This window comes from Podarcis cretensis (genome assembly GCF_951804945.1).
Source record: "Podarcis cretensis genome assembly, chromosome: 10".
In the NCBI taxonomy this organism is placed as follows: domain Eukaryota; kingdom Metazoa; phylum Chordata; class Lepidosauria; order Squamata; family Lacertidae; genus Podarcis; species Podarcis cretensis.
In genome coordinates this window covers 74,316,044-74,336,472 of record NC_137179.1, presented here as the reverse complement: position 1 = coordinate 74,336,472, position 20,429 = coordinate 74,316,044, and the positions used below count along the sequence as shown (strand labels likewise).

General features: G+C 40.7%; 1 protein-coding gene across 5 annotated transcripts in view; it reads left to right on the top strand.

Annotated features, from left to right (window-relative positions):
- Positions 1 to 20,429, top strand: part of CACNA2D1 (calcium voltage-gated channel auxiliary subunit alpha2delta 1) — a 404,289-nt gene that overhangs the window by 117,355 nt on the left and 266,505 nt on the right. The gene's annotated exons all lie outside the window — the stretch shown is intronic.

Genomic DNA, 20,429 nt, shown 5'->3' with positions numbered 1-20,429 from the left:
GTAAATATTTTGGAAATCATTTCAAAACTTTCTGTGGGTCACTTTCTACATTAAAACATGCCAACTTGGAGAGAAGATGAAGCCTGAATATATTGCGCTAAGCCACCTGGTGTGTTGCTATGTGGAAAATACTCAGCCAGCACCAAATTCCATCTCCAACAATGTGGTCAACTGTACATCCTGCAAGGCGGCTGTTGGATGTACAGCAGTTAGAAGTTACTGGTCTCTGCAGTCACAGTCAGATGCTGTGATTCTCCAACAGTTTGACTTCATCCCCAGAGGCACAATCCATTGTCTCTTGAGACAGATGCCAACAACAACAACAACAACAACACAGGTGACACACTATATATGACAAACTTTATTGGGCTTGCCACCTTTCCCTTTGCAGCTTCAATAGCTGTAGCTTCCTGAATCACCATATTGGGAAAGACATATTTTCCAGAGCATTGTTTGGGACAACAGAACTTAAAGCCATCTCTGTTTTTTTGGCAGGGCCTGTGATTCCATTAAAGGTGGCCTCAGCCCCCAGTCATTGTTAGAATAACTAGGGATTCATCTACAAATCTGGGCATAATCCGCTTCCATTTTTTCTTTGTTCCTACTGAAGAACTTGGCATTGTTAAAAGGACAAACACACAACGCAAGCTTTTGAAATTAGAGTTGCCCTATCTAAAGGTTGCCTTTAAAGGACATCCTATTTACTCTTTGTATGTGTTCCCGCTCACAACTTCTACATGTACGAAGGAATTTAATCTCTTGTGGGATCTGAGGCTCAATTTTGTGCACAGATACTTATTTCTTTTGTGCAACAAGATAACTCAACATTATTGCTAACTAGATAATTTTAGAGAGATAATGGTGGGAGAGGAAAGCAAGCTCATAAAATTCAAAGGAAATGTGAAATTGACTAATAGTAGTCCTTGGAGACATGACTATTTTCTGCAGAATGAAGGCAGGTGGCTAGGAGGAATCAGAACCTGTGTAGGCAACTATTTTACCAGAATGCCCTATTTCTACTTTGGTATTTTTCTATGGAATTTGACTAGGAAGACTGATGGAGGGGGGCATTCATCTCTGAAGAAACACATGGAATATCTTATTTCTATGAATAATATGACAGCAGGTTTGCAGGCAAGATGACTAGTTCAGCATGTTATGTCACTTTTCAACATTTTCACGGGTTTCTTTCTGTGCAGTGAGTATCTGTGCATGGAACACAGATGTTTGCTTCGCAGGCTGGAGACTGAAAAGTACTTTCTGTGTAATATATCAGCCTGCACTAGAACAAAAATAAAAACCAATAACAGTGTGCTGCTACTGTCAGTTTTTTCAGTCTTTTGTAATAAGTGTTATTGGAGGATACAAGAAAAGATATCTAAAAATATCCTTTGCCCATAAAGGACCTTGTGCTACATATTGGATCTAAAAAATAATGACAATGAATTGGATCCCTTCGGAACTTGAAATATGGGTACCCCCAACAAAAATTTTAAATTCGGAATTTTGTAATTTGTAATTTATGTAATTTGGTTTGATTTGATGTGATTGGTCGGTTAATAAAAAAATATTTTTTAAAAAATAAAAATAAAAAATAATGACAATGAAAAAGTTTAGGAGTTCATTTTTAAATTGGGGGTATTTAACTTGCTGAAAATTGTTCCAAAGAAGGCCTACAAGGCAAGTGCAAAATTAGAAGCACACCAAACATATTAGGCTAGGTTAAGAGAGCTTTTTCTTTCATAGGGTGTGTCACAGCAATAGATACTTGAGTCAATTTCATTGTATTTGATAACTTGCAAGTCATTTATCTGAACTTATGGTGTATGGTATTGTTCAATGGTATTGTTCTTTGTATATCTGGATTTTTTCATTTAAAAGTGTGTAGAGCAGTGTACATGCAATGTCATATTTAATCTGTTACCTGGAACAGAACCTCTGTGCTTTGTCTGTCAGATACCATTAACTGGGGAGCAGCTTCAACCCAGTAAGTATGTTGGGCATTGTGCAGCCTTCCTCTTTCATTGTGGGCAGAAAGTCACTTTACGCCCGGTATGCAATGTTTATCTAACAGTGTCTCCCAGGCTGCTTCTCCTCCCACTGGATCTGCTTTGGCATAAACTGGGAGGAAGATTCATGGACTTGTAGAACAGAATTATAGAGTTGGAAGGCACCCCGAGTGTCATCTGGTCCAACTTCCTACAATGCAGGAAACTCAACTAAAGCTTCCATGACAGAGGGCCATCCCATCTCTACTTAAAAACCTCCAGTGAAGGAGAGTCCATCACCTTCAAAGGGAGTCTGTTCCACTGTTGAATAGCTCTTACTGTCAGAAACTTACTTCTGCTGTTTAGGCACGATCTCCTTTCCTTGTAACTCCTCTCAATCGCTTCCTTTCCAGGCTAAACATACCCAAATCTCTCAGCCATTCCTCATCAGGCTTGATTTCCAGATTCTTGATCATCTTGGTTGCCCTCCTCTGTACATATTCCAGCTTGCCAATATCCTTCTTAAATTATGGTGCCCAGAACTGGACACAGTATTCCAGTTGTGGTCTGACCAAGGCAGAATAGAGCAGTACTATTACCCTTCTTGATCCGGACACTATACTTCTGTTGTTGCAGCCCATAATAGCATGAGCTTCTTTTCACTGCTGCATTACACTGTTGACTTGTGTTAAGCTTGTGGTCTACTACTGCTAGATCCTGTGTAGTACTGGCAATCCAGTTGTCCCCCATCCTATGTCTGTTCAGCTAGTTCTTCCTGCCCAGGTGCAGAACGTTACATTTCCCCCCATTGGAATTAATTATGTTAGCTTGGACCCAGTTCTCCAATCAGTAAAGGTCTTCTTGAATCCCACTACACTACACTGAAATGTTTAAATGTTTCTTTGGTAGTCCTTGAATCTTCACGCCATTCTTGTGGCATGACACACCCTTTGAGAACCATTGACCTAGTCTGACATTCTGTTTCCCACAGTGGCCAAGCAGATATCTTGGGGAGGCCCCCAAGCAGTAACGTTTTGGGGAATACCAATAGGTTCATGGTCTGTTAATTTTCCAAAATGCTTGCCTTTCTAAATGTACATTGCATGATGTAGGTTTTTCTTAAAATATCTGAAACACCCAAACAGCTTGTGATCAGTGTCTCATATTTTAAGCACAGTTGTTTTCAGACACATTTCTGCAGCTGAAGTAATCTTGAAAAATTCCAGGAATCCGTGCAACCGTTTTCTGTCTGCACTATCTTTTGAAATCACAGTATCAGACAGCTGCTGTCATAGACACAAACATTTGCATCAAATCTTACTTGACAAGTTTTGGTGTATGCTCACCAAACATGGGAAAACAGTGTTTTAAAACCAGCCAAATATAGGGATGGTTTTTCAGGCTTTGGGTGATGGGACTGTGGCAGCAACAATGAGATTTTAGCTAGATTGGTCATTTAATGCTTCATGCAAAAAAAAAAAAAAAAAAAAAAAAGGAGAAGGAAAAAAAGAGTAACTCAATTTATCAGCTTTAATAATTACTGTATTCTTATTTAAAACCACAACAGTGTGGTTAATACAGAAGTCACAACAGCTTTTAAGCAAAATGGTCAACAATTTCTACCTATAACTATTTTTATGCAATCCATGTAACTTGTTCATTGACTACAGCTACTTACAAAAAAAATCTACCCTTTAAAAACTGTTTCTGTATTCAGCCTGCAGGCAAATCTTAACTTCCATTTTGTTTGGACTTTTGTAGAATTTCATACTGCTTTTTAAAAAATTATTTTTATTAAGATTTTCTTGGGTTACAAAAGTACATACATCACCTCTATTTTCAGATTATGAAATCCTTTCTACAGATCAGTCATATTCAGTGGGAGACTTTGATTTTGTATGCAGTACAGCGGCACCGACGTGTGCCCCAGACTCTGGGTGCTCAGCACCCATGCGCTGCGCCATCATAACATTGAGCTGTGACATGATGTCATGACGCTGTAGTGTGGGGCGTGCGCCCGCTCTGTCGCCATGACACTGACTGGGCCAGGGCCTGTGTCATAATTTAGAGCCAGCTGCCTCATTACTTTAAAATCTAGGCTCAGGTTTTACCACCATGCTGGCAAAATTCGAAATAGAAAGACGGTGTTAGACAGGTAGGTGCAGCTTGGCTACTTTGTCCATGTGGAAATTTGGCCCTTGTGAGGAAAGCAACTGCACTTAGACTGTGCAATGTGAGACTGTGTGGAAGTGAAACACACGTGATGGTGGTGTGCAGGCCAATAAAATATGCCTGAGCATGTATGTTTCATACAAGATCTGCAAAGTTTTGATGTGACAGCAATTGCACAAGGAATTGTATGGGTACAGTTTCCTCACAGTGTAAGATTACAAGCAATTAGCACAGGTTTGTTGAGGGTTAATTAAAATAACTATTTATTTAATTTTTTGGTAATGTCATCTACAAAGCAGCTGGCAGCCTCACAAAAAAGGGAAAAAAGAATTCCAACCTGAAACCAACAAAACACAGTACAACTGCATAATTTAACTACCTCTTTCATAGGAGGTTTGTAAGCAGAGCTTGGGTGCTCATCTGTCATGGATGCTTTAGTTGTGATTGCAAGGGGTTGGACTAGATGACCCTCAGGATCCCTTCCAACTCTTCAATTTTATCATTCTAAATAATAAAGTAGCATAAAAAGTGGAGTACAAAAACATACTATAAAACATAGCATGGTTAATAAGAATTATGTTAAGGCATGAAACCAACAATTAAAACTACTGAAATAAAAGAGGCTAATATGAGAACGCTCAGGAGAAAGTAAGTTTTCCACAGATGCTGAAAACTTTCTAAGGAAAGTGAAGTCCAGAGACCTGGTGCCACAATGCTCAAAGCACATGCCCGAGTCATAGCGTGTGCACACAACAGGACAGTGTGGCACCATCAATGGGGCACTGCAGGGCAGCGATCCATCGCCAATGGGAAATTGCACTGAGAGCTATATAATGTTTTTTAAATAGCCTTTAATAATGTTTTTACAGATCAGTGTAGATCCAGCCTTGGTAGCAAATTGGCAGCCAGTGCTATGCTTTCAGCAGAGGTGTCACATGTTGTCAATAGGTCGCCCCAGAGAGCAACCCTGCTGCGGTGTTTTGCACTCGCTGCTGCTTCCAGACCAAATTCCAGGGCAGCCCCATGTAAAACACATTATGGTAATCAAGTCTAGTGGTTACCAGCATGTGTGGACTGCTATACAAGTGAACAGTTTTTGAGCTATATTTGGGAGCTGGAATAAGGGTTAAGAGTACTAACTAGGAAGTACTTCATTCAAACCTCATCCCACCTGTTTGTTTCTTGTTTTAAACACAGCTTCCTAGGTAACCTTCATCAAACTGTCCTTCGCATGACCGTAGTGCTACTCTTCTGCAAACTGGCATAATAATCACAATTCTCCAAGTGTGATTTACAGTTGAAGCAACTAATACAAAGCTCTATGAGCTTCCAGGAAATAATAAAAAAAAAACCAGACTCCAGTACAAATGTAGCAGCTGTTATTAACAATGCCACATTTCAGGATCACTTTGGCTTCATACAGATCTGAAACCAGAGACATCACTGTTTGGGGGGCAGCTTCCCTAATTGCTCTTATGCTGATGCAGCTCAGCACAGGCTGAAGGTTGTAAACTGGCATAAATCCTGGTGGTTGAACCTCTTGACTCAGTTGTGGATTTGAAGCCCTCACCACAGGCTGTGATTAAAGCAAAGTGACAGAGGAGTATCAGTTGGGCACTTGTTTACAGATCAGGTTGTGAGTTAATGCTCAGCAAGCGCCGTCCTTTGAATTATTGATAAAGTGTTTTGTTCGATGTGAGAATGCAAAGGCAGTTTTGAGTTGCAAGGATAAGCTAGGGTCCCTGTGCTATTCCCAAGCTGCCAGGGTGAAGATGCTGCCCGTGGCCTGAATAATAAATATCCTGAGTGGGGGGTGGGGGTGGGGAGGTGTGCATTTTATGGCTGCACTTCTTAGTGGATCGCACTGTGAAGTGCTAATGGCTATTCCATAACAAGCTGTTCCTTCACACCTTATTTGAGAACATTTTCTATTGTCTGAGTCCTGTGAACTTTCCAAACTCTCTTTGAGAGCAAGACATGCAGTCAGCAATAACTACACCTAACAGCAGCACTTGGTTGTAACTACGTTACAGATGCAATGAAAAGTGTAACTGAATTTTCAAGTCCAGCATATAGCTTTCATTTTATAGGCAAGAGGGCAGGGGGCTTCTATTTTTCCATCAAGTGTTCCTTTCCAGGAAAATGTTTTTATTATTTCCCCACACTGCAGTGGGAAATTTGAAATGCAATGTATTTTCAAAGCCAGAATTGGCTGGCCAGGGAATCGGAACCTACTTCCCATTTGGAAAACTGTCATGCCCAATCGCCACACTGTTGTTGTTGTTTTGTTACGTTGGGGATGCATGGGCATAGCAGTTTGGCTCGGAGTTTTGAACACCTGGTTCTAAAATGTATTAAATTTCATTTTTTATATCAGTGGCAATATTTTTAATATTGGCTTGTGCAATTTGACTCCTCAAACAGTCTACCAGGGGTTCAGTAAGCCCTCTAAGTTATTGCAGTGTGTCTGGGCTGGGTTTGTATATGTGTTATTAATTTCCTGGTAGGCTGCAATAAATAGATGCTGTGCTGCTTTCAACCTGGCAGGTTGCAGGTGTGGAGAACCTTTGGTCCTTTAGAGGTGGCTGAACAGCCTCTCTGTATCAGGATGCTTAAAGGAGTGGGTAACATTAAGAAAAACTAGATTATTGGACTTGGAAGGATTTGGTAGAAGATATGGGTGTAACTATTTTATTTTTATTTTTATGTTGCAACTATTCATCCTAAAATCAAAATCAAAACTCAACAGCAGCCATTCAGGCTTGAACCACAGCCATAACTAGTTTGTTTTGTTTTCCCAAGTAAGTTTATTAAATTTATATCCTGCTCTTCCTTCCAAAGGAGCCCCCTTTAGAAGGCTTTGCAATATGTGGCATTCTAAAAATAAGTATAAAGAAGTATTCTGTTGTATGACATACCCCACCTAATATAAAGAAATGTAGAGCTGATTCAAACATCACTGTGGTCCCTGTGAAATAAACTCAGATGTACACAGGCACAAATTGATGTGGGTGCACTGTTTGTTTGAAGGCGAGAGTGCCTCTATATACACCTAGCCCAAGACATTTTATTGTCTGAGCTGAAAGACGAGATGGAACCCTCTCCTCCAAATTCTGCACCTGACCAGACCTGCAGTTGAATTTTCTTTCAACACGTGGAAGACATCATCTTCCACACCTGAAGATAGCAGTCTAGATGGCAAAGAGCAGGCTAGCTTATGGGATTTGTGGGAAACTGCGGGGCAGGGAGGGTTCTGCTGTCCTCTGACTGCTGCCTCACTAGCCTTGCCTGTAAATGAGGCTGCCATGATCTGAGATGGCAACTTTGCTCAGTTTGTGTGAGCTGAGTTCACATGGGACACTGATGAGTAAGTTCCAAAAGGTCTGACTTTCTGTAGCCTAGAAACACAAGGCTTTGTTGGCAGACAGATGAATGTGGCAAGTGTTCCCTTCCATTAATGTCTGAAAACCACGGGCCTATAATATTGGTTGGAGGAGACTCTTGAGAGTTCCATGGAATGCAAGAAGATCAAACCTATCCATTCTGAAGGCAATCAGCCCTGAGTGGTCACTGGAAGGACAGATCCTAAAGCTGAGGCTCCAATACTTTTTTTTTTTTTTAAATAATTTTTATTACATTTTCCACAAAAAGAACAAAAAAAGCATATTTTCACAAACATTACAAAAGAAAAATTTTCACAAACATTATACAAAAAAGAAAAGAAAACAACATAAACAAAAAATAAGACGAAAAAAGAAAAAAGAAAAAGGAACTTTTGACATAAAAATAAACTCACTTTCCAATTATAACCTTCAAAACCTTATTTTCCTTGCTTCCACCCGCCTCCCGATCTTGTATTCTATGTAATAATTAGTTCAGCAAGCTCAATTTTGTTCATTTTGACTCTTAATCCCTCCCTTTGTGCTCTTAATACTGAGGCTCCAATACTTTGGCCACCTCATGAGAAGAGAAGACTCCCTGGAAAAGACCCTGATGCTGGGAAAGATGGAGGGCACAAGGAGAAGGGGACAATGGAGGACGAGATGGTGGGACAGTGTTCTCAAAGCTACCAACACGAGTTTGACCAAACTGCGGGAGGCAGTGGAAGACAGAAGTGCCTGGCGTGCTCTGGTCCAGGGGGTCACGAAGAGTCGGACACGATTAAACGACTAAACAACAACAACAACATACTATTGGTTATTTACTTCAGCTCAGACTGCATAAAATACCAGTGAATGCAAAGCTCTCCATGAAAGTTATTTTTGTTTTATTTGCAAAAAGGAAACCAGGGTGGTTTGGGGAGGCCAGGTTGAATGCAGAAATGTGAGGAAATATTTTCTCTCTCTCTTTCTGAAACATTTTGTGACCACTCAGTTCACTGGTGGGTGTGTATGTCGTGGTGTTCTTGCTTTTACTGTAGCATAAGATGGGATGAGAAGAACACTGAATAACAATTCTTCTTGATAGCTGCATGGAGGACAAATGGCAGGGAAGAGAGAGGGTGGAAAGTTGTGATCTGAAGCATCTTTTTAATGGTAATTTTGACACTTCGTCAAGCAGAATGAAAATGGGTTCACACCTGTTAATGATCATTGTGTTTAGCTGAGCGATGGTGATTTGTACACTCGGCATGTTGTAAAGATACAATCTCTAGGTGGAGAAGGTAGGGAAAAAGCTGTATCTGAATTATTGTTCTGCACCCCCAATCCTGTTTTTAATCCTATCCAGTTTATTAGAGAAGCACTTCACAGCTTTGGAAGCAGGTGCATCTGGTGTTGGGGAGAAAAGACTTTGTGAAAAGAGCTCAGCTGCTGGAAGCCCAATTGGTTTCAGCTTCATTCTCCTTTCCCTTTTTCTCCTCTCCACAGGTCAAGGCCTACCAGCATAATTAAAAATTGAATTATTTATGAAAAGCCATTAATGCAGGTGGCTTGCAGATTAGTCAAAGATGGCAGTGATTTCTTACAAAGCCAAGTCCTTGTCTTCTTTTGCTTGGATTAAATGATGTCTCAACTGTGACTGCTGGGATGCCAGCCTGATGTATTTTGAACTGGGAGGAAGCAAATGTTCTGTGAGGCTGTTGAGTCATAAGCACTGTTAGAGCTGAGTCCAGTTTTCATAAGTTTCATAAACTACATAGATGCAAACATAGTTTCAGCTTGATTCACTACACTATGTGTGTGTTTTTATTTTCTATTATTTTCTATGCATACCTGTTTCTAGATTACAGCTCAGTCTTGAGCTCCTTTACTAAAACAGTAAGCCTCATTCTGTTTAGTGGAGCTTGCTCACTTTTTTATGAATTTAGGATTTCAACCTTGATCAGTCAAAAATTCAGCTGAATGGTAAAGGCCAATTTAAATTGGAGAATACAAATGTTAAGCATGTATGGTGATTTAGGACACAGCCACTTTTGGGGAGGCTAGTTTGATTCTTCATGTTTTCCTGTAGTATGGAATGAGAAGGAAAATACTGAGAATGGGCATTCCTTCTAATATTAAGTTGTGTTGCAGGTTTTGTATATAAAGCCATAGTTTATCTTGTAAAGGTAAAGGGACCCCTCACCATTAGGTCCAGTCGTGACCGACTCTGGGGTTGCGGCGCTTTACATCTCGCTTTACCCATCTCGCGTACAGCTTCTGGGTCATGTGGCCAGCATGACTAAGCCGCTTCTGACGAACCACAGCAGTGCACGGAAGCACTGTTTACCTTCCCGACAGAGCAGTACCTATTTATCTACTTGCACTTTGACGTACTTTCGAACTGCTAGGTTGGCAGGAGCAGGGACCGAGCAACGGGAGCTCACCCCGTTGCGGGGATTTGAACTGCCGACCTTCTGATCAGCAAGTCCTAGGCTCTGTGTTTTAACCCACAGCGCCACCCGTGTCCCAGTTTATCTTACTTCCATTCATAAAAGGCACTTATATTGAGATTCTGGCTATATAAAATGTAGATGTAATAGATTTAACTGTAGAACTATATTGAAGCAATGCTTCTTGGTAGTAACAGGAATTTGTATATGGAACTGATATGCTCACTGGTAAAATGTGTGATGCAGATTTCCCCTGTGGCTTAGAAAACATGAGCAAAATTCACCCAAGCTGTAACTATCTTCTGAAATGGCCTTGAGAAATGTAAGATTCTCACATGCTGTGGGAACGCATCAAAACAGGCAACCTGTGAAGTGTAGTGGCTTAAGGTGGGCCTTTACAACTTCTGTCAGTCCATTAGCAGAAAAATATAAGAAGGGTCCTGTTGGATCAGACCAATGGCCCATCTAGTTCAGCATCCTGCTCCCATAACAGCCAACCAGATAGACAGACAGACAGTCACACACACACACACACACACACACACACACTGCTTGATCGTAGAAAAACAAATCCTCAATGTGGTTTACGAAAGGATACCCATGGGAATCCCAACAAGCAGAACCTGAGTGCAGCAGTTCTCTCATCATCTGTGATACTAAGAAATGGTATTCAGAGGCATATTGCGTCTAATTTTAGCAGTAGAACTTATCCTTATCTGAATTTTTCTAATTCTCTTTTAAAGCCATCCACGTTGATGGCCATCATTACCTCTTCTGGGCATGCATTCTATAGTTAAACTAAGCATGGATTGTTAGTCCATTGTGACTCACTCACTTGATTGTATGTGTTCACTGCCTGTATAGGACTATAAAAACTGGGGGCAGGGAATGGCTGCAGTACGTAACGGATGGGGTCAATTCTTTCTGGTGGGTAAAAAGTCCTGAAGGTCTTAACAAGTTATGTTCATTTGTAGTGGAAATGGAGGTTCAAGCCTTCGCTCTGCCATGAAACTATATGGATGTAAGCAAACCTTTAACATAATGTAACAACAAAACTTTACGCCTGTCACTGTTCTCCTCATCCTAAAGCTTGCAGGGAAAGGTGAGTCTTCATCTCTTTCCTGTCAGACATTTTTTTTGCTTCCATTTGTTCAGTACACACTGACTATTTTTCATAAGTTCCTCTAACACCTTAAGGGCACTTCTCAGCTTTTCCAGACAATCTTGAGATTCTGCTAAATGTTGATTCCAATATAAGTAGCCAAAGTTCAGTGGTAGTTCTGCTTCTTTTTTGTCATAGAAATGACAGGTCCTACGGCCTTAGTCTTCTGCAAGTAAGGTATTCCTCAAATACCATGGGTGCATTTCAGAGACAAAGACAGCCATCTGAAGCAGTCCACAAATGATTTGTTTTGAAGGGGAAAGGCAAAATACCCTTTTCATTTTAGGATCAAAGTTACCCAATAGGGAGCCAGACCATGAGTCCATCTATGTCACTCTTGCCAAGACTAAAGGTGGGAAACCTTCAACTCAGTGGCATGGCCAAGAAGTGTGTGTGGCCATCCCCACATATACACAAACATATGCTCACGTACAGCACCAATATACACAGCACATCATGATTTCCCTTTCCTCTGCTTCCTCCTCCTAAGTCTTTGGGCTATTTTCTTCTTTTTATGTGACAGATGTGATTCATCAGAAGCTCTTTTCTTTTGATTTTTGTAGCTAATTATTTGCAGATCTGAATGTGCATTCAGTCATCCAAGGAAAGCTGAACACCAAGTCCTGTTAAGAATTAGTGTTACCTTTCAGTAAAAGAATGGATCAGAAATGTAGATTGGTAAAAGCACTATGAATCAGCTTGAACTGAAGCTTAGTGTGCACAATTGAGATTGCTCAAAGCTGCTGCACTTATACACCTACATGCTTTGCTGGCTGCTTCACATGGTAATTACAGTTCTATTCATAGTTGATGAGTAATTGCCATGGTGAACTCAGAAAACCTTTTTATAGTGTTTTATAGCAACATAATTGGTTAACTCTTTTGTTTTTGAAATTATGTTGTACATTGGAAAGATGGCCTTAACACCATCTTGCTTGAACCCAAAGATAGCAAAACAGTTTTTTGTGTAGAAACACCTCCCTCCCCGTTTATCAATCTCTTGATTATCAAAATTCACTGAATAGCACCCTCATTCATGCTAATAAGAGCCTCTACTAAATAGCATTTGTGAATAAATTCTGTGTATATAACTGTTTATGTTTTGTGCTTTGGAAAATATTTCTGTTGGTGCTGGAGCGCAACTGTCAACGTTTGAGGCCTTTTGCTGTTGTTGCATTGCAGGCTTGTTCAGCAATAGCTGCTTGGGGATAGGTTCTGAAATGGTGGCGAGATGCGGAGGGAGATGATCACTTTTAGCATTTATGGTTGGGGGCTCGATTGGGTAACTTCTTTTGATTGGTCTGGCAAACAAGAGACAGGTTGTCTGGAGGTTCTAGAGCGAAGAAAATGCAGTTAACATCAGGTGGGAAAGTCCTCTGAAGATGCAGGAGGCTGAGGGGGAGGGGGATCACAGGGGCCTGAATATTTAGCTATTCCTCCCCGATATGATAACTGTTATTTGCTGATAAAGATCAGGAGAAGGAAGCAAGTGTTATGCTAAGAAGGTTGCACAAGTGGCTTTTAAAAATCAGCTAAACTGTTCAAGAAACCAGAAGTAAAGTTGGAAGAGCCTCGGTGGCAGTGGTAGGTTGTAGACAGAAGCTGGACTGGGTTATGGGTGACTTTGTCTGGAGTGGAGCTTTAAGGAATTTGACCTGAGATAAGTCTGTCAGGAACAGTGACACTTAAGTCCATAGAAGCCCTTGAAAAATTACTTGGCAGCACCTGCCTTGTTGTGATGTTGCTTTCCTGTCCATGCTTCCCCCTTTCTTCTCAGCACCTTGTTTCAGCGTCTTTTGCCTCCACACATCTCCACAGCCACTTAATTGTATTGACTGCCATGTTGCATGTGATTTGGCTTGCAGCAGTCCATGAAATCTTTCAGGTTGTGATAGCTGACATGATTGAACAGCATTGTGGGTGAGTGAAGGCAAAGGAGGAAAAAGGAAAGGGCTGTGAGAAGGATAGTGCAAATGCTGACAATTGCAACGAAATTGGAGGTAAGAACTGAACACATGTAGGCACAGTTCTACCCAAAACTGCTACTTTCAGTATAATATGCATTACTTTGTGGCAAAAATGCTTTTGAACTTTGGGTTTATAGGAGTGTGGCAGAACATCCCAGTATAAAACGTCCTCTCCTTTGGTATCTTCAAAAATGTTATCTTTTTATTACAGTGGTACCTCGGGTTAAGAACTTAATTCATTCTGGAGGTCTGTTCTTAACCTGAAACTGTTCTTAACCTGAAGCACCACTTTAGCTAATGGGGCCTCCCGCTGCTGCTGCGCCGCTGGAGCACGATTTCTGTTCTCATCCTGAAGCAAAGTTCTTAACCCAAGGTAATATTTCTGGGTTAGCAGAGTCTGTAACCTGAAGCGTATGTAACCTGAAGCTATTGTAACCACTGTATTCTACTTAAGGCATTGTCACAGTGAGCGTAAGGCTTCTTTATGAGATGGACGGAACAAGAAGTAAAGGAGTGTAGCTAGCTGCAGCAAGGGAGCACTGGCCGGCTGGAGGTCTCTTCTGTTTAAACGAAATAAAACATTTGTTGTTAGCTTACAACAGTTTCTAACTCTGTCCCACAAGTCAAGGAGTAACACAGTCAGCATCAGAACACTTATTACTGTAGATACTTATCATCTTCTTATCTAATACCTTTTATGGAAAGCATCATTGCACATGTCTCACTGTGCCTACAGGATATTTGTATTCTTCATAATTTAGAAGGAATTAGTACATTGTGCTGGGCACCTGTTTTGGCATTTATCTTTCAGGATCATTCAGCGGTCTGCTACTGAGTCCAGTAATCTTATGGCTACAATATTTGCTATTCCTGAGATAGAAGAGTTGGGAGATTTGCTTGGGAAGGCTAATGAAATGGCAGTTCAGATGTAATGGTAAAGCATGGCTTCATTAAACAAAGATGTCTTAAGCCCACTGCAGAAGCGGTGGAGGGAGAGAACGTGTATGATGGTGAAGAACACGCCATCTGACTGGAACCATCTGCACTTCAAGGTACCACAATGAAATGTAACAAGCTGTAAAGGCTAAAGACAGGGCTGGTCCACCCATGAGACAGGCTGAGGCAGCCACCTTGGGTGGGGGAACCCCATGAGGTGACACCCCTGCAGGAGCACAGTCACCCCTGCTGCTGGTGGAAAATCAGCAATGGTGGCTTCCAGTGAGATCTTGCCAAAATCTCACAAGATCTCAACAGAACCTGACGCTGCTGCTTTGTAGATGCTGCTGTACAGGATGCAAAGCCACACACCATTTGCAGCACACCCCGAAAAATGTTGCTTATGCTTGTACATTTACACACACACATTTGCTCCACACAATCAGCCCCTAGTTGTTCAGTATGTACGTAGGACTCCTTTTCAGACATGGTGACATCAGGAGGCTGGGCCAGCATGCTTTTTAGGTGGCAAAGGTGGGGCTGTCAGGGCACAGTCACAGACGTTTAGAGTATTCACAGAAGGAAAAACTGAGTCTAGTTGTATTTGTGGAGGGTTCTAAGAATTTTCAACCATAGTATTGGAACATGTTGAACAGTTGCATCAGATCATGTAGGTCAGTTGCTACCTTGTTTGGGGAAGTTCTCACTATGAACAAGCTCTAGGCTGGTAACAGATTTTAAAGCTAAATTTGGTGGAAAGGCTTTGGGGAGGTGGGGACCTTCAGTCTCCGCAACTGCTTCATGGGGGCAAGACATAGTGGAGTTGAGTTGATTTGCTCATTAAGCCTGATGCTTCTGTGCACTTCCTGTTTTTGCTAACAGAGTTAACTCCAAATTGCTTGGTGTGATTTACTGCTGGCTCACTCCTGTCAACTAGCTAAAAACAAATACAGTATGGATAAAACAATCATTAAAAGCAAAGATAAAATCAATAAAACTTTTGAAAAGAAATATAACTAAATCAAATGTCTGGGTAGGCTTCCCAAAACATAAAAGTGCTCACTGCACTTGAATGGGCCAACCAATGTGAAGTGCATTTAAATGTGATGGGGTAAAATTGGGAAGATAACAAAGCACTTTCTCCATGCTCTACATCCCATCTGTTTTGTCCTTCTTCTGAGAATGGGTCATGAGTGTACCTGACAATTCTGAATATAACTTTCTCAGAGTCAGAAACAGATATAATATGAAACCATAAGGAAGCAATAATTCAGACGGTTTTTGGTTTTTTTAAAAAAAATAGAAAACCACGAATAAATGTTATCATGTTCCGTGATAGTCCTATTATATAAATCAATTCATTTAATCACCTCAACAACAGCCTTCTTGTTCTACATCAACTGATTTGTGTCTATGCCTAGGGAAAAAAAGCTAACACTGACATGATCATTATCTTTTTAGGTCACCATTACCACCTGGGACCATTTGTAAAATGTTCCCTATATTCTCCTACAGGTATAACAACCCCTTTTGCATGTCTCTTGGGCAGATGTGTTCAGTTCTGCACAGAAGCATAATTTATTTTTGTCATGAAACAATGTTCCTGACAATTCACCAGGCTTGTGGGAGACTCGTGTTCGATTGAAATTCACTAATACTGCAGTGTAAGATTACTCTCCTTCATTTCATTTCTCCTGGGAATGTACTACCTGAATAATAAAATGCTACTCTTAGCTCCAAGAAACTTCTCTAGGAATGCATACAAGACAAGTTTGTCCAAACTACTCAGCTAGAACTTTTCTGTAATGTCCATATATAATAATAATATTATCTTGAAATATCCTGTTTCAACCTCATACATTCGCCTTACGTAGGTAAGGTAGCAGCATCCTCTCTCTCTGTTCCTGCTGCCAACCTAGTCACATAATTGAAAGCATTAGTGATGTATTTTGAATAAGTGATATGAAAAAGTTAATTCCATTAGCCATCCAGTACCACCAAAGTGGTACATCACGATTGATAACCATTGGGTAACCATGGATTTCAGAGATGCATCTTCACAGGAATTAATAGCAAGTGTGTGATTAACCTTCTTTCTCAAGAAATTGATAAATGTCAAGGCAACCCCCATCCAGAATACATAACTTGCTTTTCTCCCAAACATGAGAACTACCCATCTAAAGAGCCTCCATCTTCCCAGGGCTCAAACACAGTCTTGCACTGCATTCAGACATCAATCGGAGAAGTAGAGCTGTTTGTCGTCAGTGTACTATAATAATACTGATTGGCAGTATTGGTGTTTTAAGGATAACAGATGTAAGTGATGATATATTTTAAGAACTAATTAAAAGCACTGGAGAAATTCTACAATTTATTATAAAATCCTCTTCAGTTTTATACCCTTGACCATGGCTTATCCTCAGAGACGCCATTCAGCAATTAGTTACCAACTGGAGTCATAAGCACAGTATGGATGGTCATGGTGTTGAGAAAGAACTACTGATATGTATAACTTAATCAAAGGATAAACATGACATTACTTCCCTACTTGATTTTACAATAGGCACATTCCGAATATCCAAGTGCACTGTAAAACCAGAACCATGAGTTTTTCAAATTCATTACATCTTACCTATATAATTTAAGCTGCAAAAATCTGCATTTGGAACACAATGTAGTTTACCAAAAGGTTTTGCTCTGTGCATGAGGCAGCTTGCTGGCACTGGGCCAGTAACAGACGATGCTGCGATTAATGATATACATTACCATAGCCTTGACACTGAAAATGCACATTCAGTACCAGTTGTTCTCTGCAGTCTAGATGCACATAAATCTTGGGATAACTTTCATCTGCCATGGCAACTAACATTTAGTGAATATCGATGTTCCATTTTTAGGGTTAAAATGTGCAACGAGATGTGAGGTTTACCTAAGATGCATATTCAGTGTGAGAGAACTACACTAAAACTTAGCACAATGAAGAAATGTGAGTATCATATTTTGCAACAGACAAAAGACATTCATCAAAATACATTCATGTGAGATTAATGGGAGAGTATGAAGATGATGCAAAATCTTAGGTTCTGCTCCCTTCATCTTGAAGTCAGCATAAGATCACTGGATGCTCTGGTCAAAAGGGCAAATGCAGAGATGCCTTATCATTTTTCAGTGAAGGAGAAGGCAAGCAGATTCTCACCAATATTTAATTTCCATTCCTAATAATATTAACGCAGACAGTAGCTAATATTCCCCCCTTTTTCCTTCTCCCTTTGTATTAACTATGGTTTATTGTCATTTGATTGTTTTCACTTTAACTATTAAAGGTCTGTATTCTGCAAAAAAAAATAAAAAAATAAAGTTTCAAAAATGCCCTTTAAAAGAAAGAGAAAGCTCTCAATACAGAATCTGTGCTTTCCAGGGAGGAATATTCAGCTCTATATTGCAAAATAATGTAGCCTTTTTCCAGTTTATTGATATCATGTTTATGTTTACAAACTTTTAGTTGATTCCTATGAACCACCCTATCTGACCCTCCCCTCAGGTTCCATTTTATAAACAAGAATGTTTTCCATAACCACACTTTTGATAGCATACTGTCCTTGCTCCTGAATCACTGTCAATGCAAGGGGCAAGAGCCACTGAGTTGTCTCTGTAGCTTATTGGGTCCTATTTTTCATACCCCCCTCCTCCAAACTATGGTTTGAGCAATCAGGATTGAACCCTGGAGTCAGAAATGTGCTGTCTGAATGCAGCTGCTGCCTTATAGGAAACTGAAGTAGGCAGGTGGAAGTCTCAAGAAGACCTCTAATCAGAAAGGATCCAAAACAACTGGAATGGTGCAGGTTCTGTGCCTCTGTAGTTGTAAAGAAGCATTTCAATCGCCTACTCAATCGCCTGGATTTGTAACTGGCTGACTACCACTCAGTGGATTTGTAACTGGCTGACTGACCGAACCCAAAGGGTGCTCATCAATGGTTCCTCTTCATCCTGGAGAAGAGTGACTAGTGGGGTGCCACAGGGTTCTGTCTTGGGCCTGGTCTTATTCAACATCTTTATCAATGACTTGGATGATGGACTCAAGAGCATCCTGATCAAATTTGCAGATGACACCAAACTGGGAGGGGTGGCTAACACCCCAGAGGACAGGATCACACTTCAAAACGACCTTGACAGATTAGAGAACTGGGCCAAAACAAACAAGATGAATTTTAACAGGGAGAAATGTAAAGTATTGCACTTGGGCCAAAAAAATGAGAGGCACAAATACAAGATGGGTGACACCTGGCTTGAGAGCAGTACATGTGAAAAGGATCTAGGAGTCTTGGTTGACCACAAACTTGACATGAGCCAACAGTGTGACGCGGCAGCTAAAAAAGCCAATGCAATTCTGGGCTGCATCAATAGGAGTATAGCATCTAGATCAAGGGAAGTAATAGTGCCACTGTATTCTGCTCTGGTCAGACCTCACCTGGAGTACTGTGTCCAGTTCTGGGCACCACAGTTCAAGAAGGACACTGAGAAACTGGAACGTGTCCAGAGGAGGGCAACCAAAATGGTCAAAGGCCTGGAAACAATGCCTTATGAGGAACGGCTAAGGGAGCTAGGCATGTTTAGCCTGGAGAAGAGGAGGTTAAGGGGTGATATGATAGCCATGTTCAAATATATAAAAGGATGGCACATAGAGGAGGGAGAAAGGTTGTTTTCTGCTGCTCCAGAGAAGCGGACACGGAGCAATGGATCCAAACTACAAGAAAGAAGATTCCACCTAAACATTAGGAAGAACTTCCTGACAGTAAGAGCTGTTTGACAGTGGAATTTGCTGCCAAGGAGTGTGGTGGAGTCTCCTTCTTTGGAGGTCTTTAAGCAGAGGCTTGACAACCATATGTCAGGAGTGCTCTGATGGTGTTTCCTGCTTGGCAGGGGGTTGGACTCGATGGCCCTTGTGGTCTCTTCCAACTCTATGAATCTATGATTCTACTGATGGAGACTGGTGCAGATGGAGTGATAGCTAGTTAGGGAACTAACTTTAGGATTTTGTTCCTTGAGGAAGGACTTGCAATATTTACCACACCCTTGACTTCTGTGCGTTCATCGCAGTGGAAAAATACAAATATACAGTGAGTCCAAGAACCAGTCCTTCTCCTCAAATTGCCCAACAACTATGTGGGAGTTCTCCTTTATGCCATTCTCATTCTGCAGCAAATGCAGTTTTATAGGATTTGAAAACAAGCATAATCATGAAAGATCCAAAACTTCTGTTCTCCTTGAAAACCATATCCTAGATTACAAGAATAAAATGTAATAAGTGACCAAGAGGATGAGAAATAAAATGCCCTGCTTTGATCACAACCAAATTGCTCATGCTATCTCGATTTTATCTTACGCTGACATCACACTCTCTATGATACACTTATAGCAGCAAACTTGAAAGGAAAATTAAACTGAAATCAGCAGACGAATTAGAAAGACGCTGTGAATTCAAAAGCATCGGTTGATGAGAACGGCCTTTATGAAAGCATCTGACACAAGCCACTAATGAAAAAATCAATTTCTCTTAAAGATCATAACTTCTCCAGGACTACAGCTATGCAGAGGCTCTAATTGGTTTTCTTTCAAATATCTATACTTCATTTAAAGATGAGTGAAGCCTTTTGTACAGACTACAATTGAATTCTGTGTCAGGGTGATGCATAAAATGAAAAGACAAGAATAAGTGGAGGCAGAGACTCAAGTTACCTGTCCTCTACCATGCCATGAACTCAATCCTGCTTATTCTAGAATTTAAATTTATTTTAAAGCCAGCACTATTTGTGATGGATGTCCATAGCTCACCCACAGAACCGCATTTTTGACTGTCTTCTCTATCTGGGCAATTCCTACACATTTTACCTTGGGTGTTCCAATCAGGTGCTATTTCAAAAGAGGTGGTGCTGGAGCAGGCAGTATTCAGGAAGGTCCAAAGGCCTGTTCATAGTTACATTGTGGAGAAAAAACAATATGCATTTAAAGAGTCTTCTGATTTTAAAAAACTTTTTGTTAAAACTTTTTGTTTAAAAACTTTTTGTTAACAGTTTCTGCAGCGTGTCAGCTCTATCCCTGCCTTTAGTCTCAGGAGATGTAGAGCACCAAGTGGATTCTTGTTCTCAAAGAGCCCCCTGGAGAGGACCTTACTCTGGGGGCTTCTCCAGACAGCACTCTTAATGGCATTCAGAGTGACTGGTGCTTTTGCTGGTGTCAGGATGGTCATACTATCCTGGCTCCCAGTTGGCTGAAGAACCAAAACTCAAAGGAAGAATTTCCCCCTTCAAACACTTTAATGTTTAATTGCTGCAGTACATATGCAAATTGCTGGTTTGTGGCCCTTCGGCAATACACATAATTAATCCTAGATA